Here is a 9,568-nt window from a genome sequence, read left to right as displayed (position 1 = left end):
CACACTATCAAATAGTCCAGCTAATTTTTAATTCAAAATTTTGATAAAAAGTAATTTTTACTCTGACTTTGCCCCACCTTTAGAAAAATGAAACTTCCTGAAAAAAAAATTAGTAAAACAAAAGCTAACCTTTCTAATGGAAACCTGAGTGTTATTTTTAAACATATCCTTTATAAAAATATATATTCTTTTTTCCATTCAAAAGTTAATAACTTCTTCCAAGAACTTAGCTGTCAGCTGGGGAGTGAAATTAATAAATATTCTCAAAAACAACCCTAGGGAGCATTTTTCCACATTTCCAATTTTTCCGGTTTTGGAGGATTTGCACCAAAGCATGTTGTTTACAGACGTGTTTCAGTGTTAGTTTTATAGAACAGATGTGGTCCAGAATATTACCTAAATTTCATAAATGCATTTGTTCTCTGGAACTAATGAAAATAGTGGAAAATCACAGAACCATTGGGGTTGGAAGGGACCTCTGGAGATTATCCAGTCCAGCTCTCCTGCTGGGAGTTGGGTCACCTAGAGATAGATGAACATGTCCAGGTGGGTTTGGAATTCTCCAGAGAGGGAGAGCCACAACCTGCCTGTGCAGCCTGTTCCAGTGTTCCACTCCCCTCAATGTAAAGAAATTACTCTTCATGTTGAGGTGGAACTTCTTGCTTTTCATTATAGTCTCAGCCAGTCAATCTGACTAACTGTAGGTGGCAAACTCTAGAGAAAGTAACTCCTGCTTTCAGACCCATTTTTAGAGGAAAACATTTTTATGCATTCAACTTTTTCCTCCATAAAATGGAGGCAAACCCAATAAAAAGAATAGGATTAGTGCAGTGAAGAGATTTGCACCCTTACTTAAAATCACAGCTGATCCAGAGTTGCAGTTATTTGATCCTTTGAAATTTTACATAGAAAACAAGAAGCACAGAGTTGGCCAAGGGCTGACACACAATTCCTCCAAATATAGCTCAATTTCTAGCCCTAATATCAAACCCAAAAGTGGCATGCCCAGGAAAACCCTGAGATTAGCTCAATTGGGTAGAGCATCGTGCTAATGAGACCAAGTCACAGGCTTAATCCCTGCTTAGGCTATTGACTTAGGAGTTGGACTCAATGATCCTTATGGGTCCCTTCCAACTCAAAATATTCTGTAATTCTGTGAAAAGAACCATGAAACCAGTGGGGGTTTTTCTTTTTAATCATGTAAAACATTGATTGAAAAATACTCTTGACAAGAACATTTGCAGGAACTTACGTGGTGACTTAGATTTACCTGAGGAGCTTCTCTGCACATGCCTGGAAGTTTGACAGCTTCTCACCATAATTAAAGTTGTGTTGATTCCTAAATATTCCTGCTATATGAAAACCCTGCCTGCTTCTGTTCCAGTTATAGCCATTGCAGAACCACACTGAAGCCACAGCTGGACTTCTGTTCCTCCCAGCACATTCATGTAAAACCAGTGATTACAACAAGACCAACTACAGAGTAGCACAGATAAAGCAGCAAAAAATAAATTTAATTTGACAAATAGACTAAGAGACTATTTTTTGCTTTGGAGCTACTTATATACAGTTAAACAATCATATCCTAAACAAAGAACAAAAAAATCCAGGAAACTCAACAGGAATCTTACCTTCAGTTTCTATGATGCCTCACCTTTCCATAGTGTGTACTTATTAGAAATTTAGGCTTGTCTGTAGAATTCGCTGTACTTGAGCTCTGAAATGCACCAGCTACAGCCCTAGAGGGGTGGATCACTCTGGTCATGCAGCAAATGTCATCACTTGTAATAACAAAACAAGCCCCCTGTGCTGTGTCTGCCACAGCAGAATTCTGAAATTAATGAGCCGCTCTTGGGGCTTTTCAAGCCATTCCCTGTCCTTAGCCTGGTTGGTAAGGCTGCCAAGTTGTTAATATATCTATACATTATAAAGATACTTAACTTCAGGAAAGGATGGCTGTCTGTATTTTATTAAATGCAGTGCACAGCTGGCTAGTGGTCTATTTGCCCTGCGAGATCTTTGGTAAAATAAAGCTATTTGGGGAAATACCTGTTTTAATTAAAAGCTTGTGCTATTTCTTCCTTTTATCAGTCAAATTCTCTATCTTAAAAGATAAGTTGCATTATAAAATGCAAAGCCTGTGTCTCTTAGGAGAAAAATGCAAGTCAGAAATTAATGAAAAGGAGATGAATCACATATATGAAACATCCTTCAGAAAAAATACTTTTCATATATTACTGTCTCAGTCTTTAATATGCAGATTTGAGAGTCCTTCCATTCTATAAAAAGTAGCTTACCATCTAAAATTGTCATATGATTTCAGCAAAGAAACTTTACTAACATAACTAATGGTAATATTTTCTTTTAACATTCTTTTCTGTTATATCCTTTGTGCATATTCAAACTTTTTCAAATCTAGGCAGGGTAGCAGTTCCTAAAATCGAAGTTAATCCCCCTTATATTTAAACTATTTCTAAAGTTCTAACTTTGATCCTGCTGATTCTTCAAACACTCCACTTCTTCTAAGTAAGTCAGGTAAACAAAAGGAGCAAACAAAGCATTTGCAAATCCAGTATGATTCACAGCACCAAAGGCAATGGGCACAAACTGAAATACTGTGAACATCAGGAAACACTTTTCCACTGTGAGAGTAACCAGGCACTGGCATCAGTTGCCCAGGGAGGTTGTAGAGTCTCCATCCTCCAAGACATTCAAAACCTGTCTGGACATGGACCTGAGCATGTGGTGGGCCTGCTGGAGCAGACAGATTCTGTGATACAGTTCTTTACCCTGGATCCAGTTCTATCCATGAATTGAAGCTTCTTTCCCCCTCCACCCCAACCTGTTCCAATCAAAAACCCAGAGTAACTAAATTTTAACTAATTTTTAATTCTTCCAGTTCTGCAAGATGGAAGAAGAGTCTGATACTACAGACTTGACACAATGCATTTCAAGGCTTTTGAGGTTGAAATCACCTGCATTCTGCTAAATATTTACCCAGATATTTGCAGGCAGAGAACAAGCCTGGCAATGAGGAAGAATGAGGCTCTCCCAGGAATTCTTCTGCTGTTGAATTTTATGTATAGACTGAAGGTGTTAAATTCTTCTCTCACTTTTGTTTTATGTGTGTGCTATAGCAACACTGCCAGTGAAAGAAAGGGTATCAAACTGCTCATTTCTGTAAAGTATCTATGTTATAAGTATTTTTTTCCAACATCAGTCACTAGTTTTGCCTCTTCTCAGTCAACATCATCCCCAAACACACAGGTACATCTACCCCCAAATAAAACACTCCAGAGCTGACTTTGTGAGAAAGAGGCACAAGGGAAGCAGCAGAAGGTAGTTTAGTTCCCATTCTGTAAATACCTTTAGTTTTTTTCCTAACTTAGAAGATTTTAACAGTTGTTTACCAGCTGAGGGTTCAGAGCAATCGCTGTAGAATTCAATGTATTTGCAGTATGTTGTAGGCTAATGTGCAAGTATTGAAAGAGAACTGGAGGAGGAGAGCACTCTATTTTTGCATGCTCAGAAGACGGTGAAGTTGCTTCCACATGTATTGTGGAAATGACAACTGAAAGCCATCCCAAACTGACTATCGTCAGTCAGAAAATAAGCCCAGCCTTGCAAAAAAGAACTACAAATGCCGCAGGCTTACTGGCAAAAAAGCAGTGCTAAGATATTCAGAACCTATACCTTCAGTACAGATGAGACAAATGAGGAAACCTAATGCAGGCCTACAAGTCAGAGGTGGTATGGGGAAAACTAGAGGATAACTGCTCAGTTGTTCTTCCAGCAGAAGAACTAGGAAACATTAAATCAAACAGGCAGATAGCCAAGAAAAAAACCCTACTTTTATACACATGCAGCTAAAGCTGGTGGAATGCATTGGCACACGAAGGTGTAGGTATTTCCATAAACCCCCAAAATAACTAATTAGCGCAAGGAACACCCATCTAAAATTGCTAAATGCAGTGATAGAGCTATCACCCCAATTTAAATTTTGCAACAGAAATTAGTGAAGGAATTGCATAAACTGGGGGAGAATACCAGAGCATACTATTGTATCTATGCTTGCCCTATCTTTGTATTTTTCTATTAGCCAATATCCAATACTGGAAACTGAATATTGGTCTCTACTCTTCAATTGTGGATGTATTCAGTGAGTTGCAGCTCTAACAATTGAAATACCTTGTCATTGCAGCAAGCAGAACATGCAATCACTAATCTGTTCCTTTTTTCCCAAATCCTTTCCACTTCCTGGAAAATTATACATGCAAATGTTCCTCCAGATTCCCTCTAATCACATACTCCTATTTCCACTATAGACCTATAAATCACAAGCTTCCTATACAAACAGCCCACAAGTTTATCAAGGGTAAGGAAACTGTAGAAAAAGGCTTCCCAATCTGACCAAAAGATATTGCTTTACTACTGCTGTGGGTACAAGGGCGAGAGTTAGGACACAACTGCTGCCTTTTCTATGCCTGTTATCCTAAGCATCTGATGCTTTAAAGCTCTTAGTGGAATGCTACCATTAGGTCAGTGCCTGGCAAAGCTCCATGGAAAAAGGAGACAAGATATTCAGCAAAGAAGTGACAGGAGAGTTACCACATATACTGCCCTATTTTCCTCAGATTAGCACGGAAAGATTGGAGAAAGAAGTTTCCTGTATGTCCTAGTGCATTCTGCCATATGAGAAGGACTCATGCAAGAGAGCTGCAGAGAGCATTCCTTATCAGCATCGATCTTCAAAACACCTCCGAGTCATCTCAGGACAGCAGTGCTGTCCTGTCCACTTGCGCAGTGTGAGGCAGCCAAGTGCTGAAGCTGCAACTCACTGAATACATCCACAAATGAAAGTGTCAATAGAGAACTTACTGCTGTATTTAGCCCTTCCTTCACCCCAGACACCCATCCAGCCTGGCCCTTACATCCCCTGCACTGCCTAGCAGCCGTAAGGATTCCAGTACTTGGCACCCTCGTAAAAGCCAGCTGAAGGAAAGAGACCTTTGGGATCCACTTAACCCCATGTAAGTTACTTACTGCACTAAGCCCATCTCCAGAGGCAGACAGCATGCCACTGGGTCACAGAATGTTCTTCTCCAGCTCTGGGCATCGTTCCCAGGAGAGGAGAGCACAGCACACCACAGACACAATGGCCACAGCCATACAGGAGATGGGACAGGTCACAGGCTGCTCTCCAGCTGTAAGGCAAATATGGAGAGCACAGTTTGCATTCCCACAGCTAAGCTCTCACCCACCTTAAATTTTAAACCATGCCCAAATATCAAACTGCTGCGCAGGCTTTAGCTGTCAGACTGCATTAACCCTTTATGGCATGAATGATCAGTTGCCAGAAATTGGGCTTATGTCCCAGGCCTTTTTAGTTGGCTCGTAATTACATGGCTGATTACTCAGGAAAGTGTCTGATGCAGCAGTTGCAATACACAGCTTTCAGGTCAAGTGTTCCAGGCTACTTAACATGCAACCAAAGAACCTAAAAATCCTTTCAAGGATGGGTGAGCCCAAATAACCTTGTGTCTTCAAGGTCCTTGTAAGAATAGAACAATCTCATACACACACATTTATGACCCTTGCCAGGTACAAGGCAGAAGTAACTACCAAAATGCAGCATTTCTGCAGATCCCAAGAGCAGACAATACAACCTGCTTTATACAAATGATTTTTTATTTTATTTTTTAAAGATACCTGGACAATGCTGCCCTATGGGAATTCTCATGTACAGCACAAACAGCAGAGCACAGGGATGAAGAACTCTATCAAAGCCTCATCCTGTGCTTGCTGCTTTTCAATAGTCTTCTTTTGTAAGATCTACTCTCCACTTCTACATGGGCCTTCAGTGATACTAGAATTAGATCTTAACCTAAAATAAAGCTTCAGCACATGTGTATAACTTTTCCCTTTCAAGCTTGTGCAGCATTAACCAGGAATCTCTTCATAGTTTTGCACAGGGCAGTGCAAGCAACATAACCTGGGCTCAAACCTGAACAAATTTGTAATTGAATACAGTACAACTAATGCAGCTGTATTGTGCTGCTAGAAGCACACGTTTAGATCTTTAGAGAAGCAAAGTTTTAATTTTTCACAGCAACTGGTAACTAGAAAAAATAAATTGCTATTCTATGATCTGCAGGGGACAGATAAAGAATAGTATGCTTTTAATCTGCTTTTAAAAATTATTTATTTTCAGTTAGTTTTGATCCTATAAAAGCATAAAAGGTTGTTTTATATTTTTTAAAGTTTAGATCTTAAAATAGCAGTAAGTAAGAACATTTACAGGGAAGTTTCATTTTGAAAACTTAAATGTATTAGGGTCAATTAAAAAAAATAGTTTATGACTGGGTAAATACCTGGCTGATAAAACTGTGGACTTGTTTATTGACGCCACATTTAAATTAACCAAAACACTTCTAAGAGCTCTTGTGTTTTCAGCTGGAGTTATGTACTAATGGAGAGCAGTGTTTGGAGGCACGTACTGAGCAGCAAGAGTAGACAATGCAACTGTGTGAGAATATGCATTTTTACTGCCAATACATCAATTCTTAGTTACAGTATAATCAATAAAGATAGCTGAGTGAGCATGTCCATAAAAAAACCAGTTAAAATCACTGATGACAGTTAACTGCAGAAGTTTCTAAATTCTTTCATACCCTTCCAGGTCAGGCGTTCTCAGATTTTTCTGCCATATCCACATCTTATGTGTCTCACAAGAAAAATGATTAAATAATTCTTACCCAAGAGATGATCTTATGCACACTAAAAGGCAGAGGTTTGTAATTTAGTGCCACCTTTTATTTTAATCCCTTTAAGCATCTATTAAAATAGTCCTGGTTAGTAAATTTGATGCATGAAAGCCTGATTTTCATGCAGTCCTGGTCAGTAAATTTGATGCATGAAAACCTGGTTTTCATGCAGTCTTGGTCAGTAAATTTGATGCATGAAAACTGTTAACAAATTTCAGATCAACAGTATTGATACAGACCTGCTGCAGCCAAAAGAGGCAGTGAGGAAAGTGCAGAAGAATTTTTTTTTAGTCTGAAAATATTTCAAACTCCTCCAGTCTTGGCACACAATGGAAAAAAATAGAACCAGAATTAAGAAGGGAGGGCTATTAAAGTAGAAACTTTTGTAAGCTATGCACAAAAACCCCCAACCTACACCAAAACAAAAAGCAACACAAAGAACCCCAAACATGAGACGTGCCCAGCTTAGACGTTCACTTGCTTTCTATAGCTCAGCCAAGGTGACACAAATGGTTTCCTCCACCCTTAGGCTGCTAGTAGTACTGGTGACACGTCAGCTTTCCCTCTGAGCCTCTGACATTCTAACTGCTAGTCAGAGGTCTTAGCAAGCAGTGAGTCTATGCACCCCAACAATGACTAAGATATTAAGGTTAAATCCCAGCAAAAGGGGAGACTATCTCAGTGAACCACAGAAAACAAATACTTCATAACTTAACTGTTCCTTGTCCCAAGACAGTATTTTCTATACTATTTATCTTAATCACCAAAGTTGAGCAGTAGGATTAGACTGTATATGAAATAAAGACAGCCCAGGAATTTTCTAAAACCTCATTATCATGCTTCTTTTGGAAGCTTTAGCAGAAGCTCAGAATGTTTTACTTCCAGGGCCAGATGCCAATTCTGCTGATAGTCCTTTTTGCTGCTCTATAGAAAAGGCTGTCATTTTCACAGACATTAATTTCTGCCTTTTTAATGAATTTGAGGTGCCTGTTTCCCAGCCAAACTTCAAAATAGTCAAGGAGAGAAGAGCAAGTTCAACTGAGCCTGTTTCTGCAGAATTGAGATATTTCTGAAAAATGGTTATGGCTTTTTGGAGAATACGATACAAAGTACAGTTAAGTTTTATCCCTATTACATTAATTGTGAGTAGGAAATGTTTTTATTTAAAATAATACTCACCTTCCACTTTTTTTTCTAACATCTACTTGATAGCCTGAAACTTTCCAGCAGAGAGCTCAGTATGAACACAGAGGTAGAGAAAGAAGTATTTCCCTTCCATATCTAAAACCTGAAGCCCTGCTAGCTGTCCTTGCTGATAGATCTGCAATTTAGCTCCTAAGTGACTTATTTGCAGGCTCTGTCTCTGATTTCTGAAGAGCAAATCACAACTGTCAAATCACATCAATTACAGGACCTGGTCTTGTTTTTAAAGCTTATCACATATTTCAATTTCATTACAATATCCTTGAGTCCCAGAGGTCTTTCTTTATTTCCCTGCACAGAAGTTTTGTATATTCTTACAGCCATTCTGGGATTAATACTGAATGCTTATGTAGCAGTCTTACCGAATTTTGTGGGTTTTTTATGTTTAATACATAACTGTTAAAAGGAAAGCAATACAGGAATTGTATAGAAGAGGAGGAATAGTATATTTAAGAAACTGGGATAAAACTGAGTGCAATCTAAAAATTTTGAACACCAAGGTCCCAAACTTGGCATCAGGAAGTCAATGGTCCTTACACCACAGGTCTCTTCACATCTGTAGCTCCTAGCAAATCGTATTTGTTCATATTTGTAAGGTAAAAGCTTTGGATTTTCCCATATCCACCATGGCTCATAAAGGGACTGCACTTCTATAGCAAATATATCAAACAATTGCTACAATTGTTCAGTGTAACTTTTTCAATTATAAAAATAGAAACTACATAATACTCTCAGGAGAAAGTACTCATACAATTTCCAGTCTTCTTCTCATAGCATTTAAAAACACAGCAAAACACATTGCAACCAACCCCTGCCAGTGGATCACCATATTAAGATCTCTTTACATGGAAAAAAGGTTTCCAGCAGCCTTACATCCTGTATATGAAATTAGCAGAAACTATACTGAACAACTTTTCACTAGCAACAGAAATTAAGTTGAAGTACATGTAAATGAAGACCAGTTCAGACAAGGGTAAGAGTACTACTTCAGAAATATTTTCAAAAGCCTAGACACTCTTCCCTGCCATGCAGATTTTTTGAGGAAACACTCAGCATTGAAATAGTATCTATTATAAATTACTATTTCAAGATGTTTTAGGGGTAACTCCTGCCGTTAAACTTTTTATATTGTGTGGTTTATAATCTGTGAAACAGGAAGAGGGAAAGGAGCACTAATTCCCACAAACCAAACTTCTGCTTGCAGTATCAAATAGGCAGTTTAATACAATTTTCAGGATCAGAAACAACATAATCGAACTACTTTCAGAAAATGCTTATTCTAATATACTCTGGGGAATGAATAATCATACCCTGAACTGTTTTAGTTATGAAGTCAAAATGACATTAAGAACTGCCCCTCACCATGTTTCAATATTGTACTTTTCTGGTGGAGTGCATGAAACAAGACAGCAATTTTGCTTTTTTTTTTTTTTTTTTGCTGCAGAAAATGACCTAACTACTAGACAGACCTAACACACCATCATGGTTTCAGCTGGGTTAGTTAGTTTTCTTCTTAATAGCTGGTACTTCTTAGTGCTGTGGTTTGGATTCAGTATGAGAATAGAGTTGATAACTGTTTGATGTTTGGGGTAGCACTACTT

This window comes from Vidua chalybeata, chromosome 3 (assembly GCF_026979565.1).
Source record: "Vidua chalybeata isolate OUT-0048 chromosome 3, bVidCha1 merged haplotype, whole genome shotgun sequence".
Taxonomy (NCBI): Eukaryota; Metazoa; Chordata; class Aves; order Passeriformes; family Viduidae; genus Vidua; species Vidua chalybeata.
Note: the sequence above shows the minus strand (reverse complement) of the source record.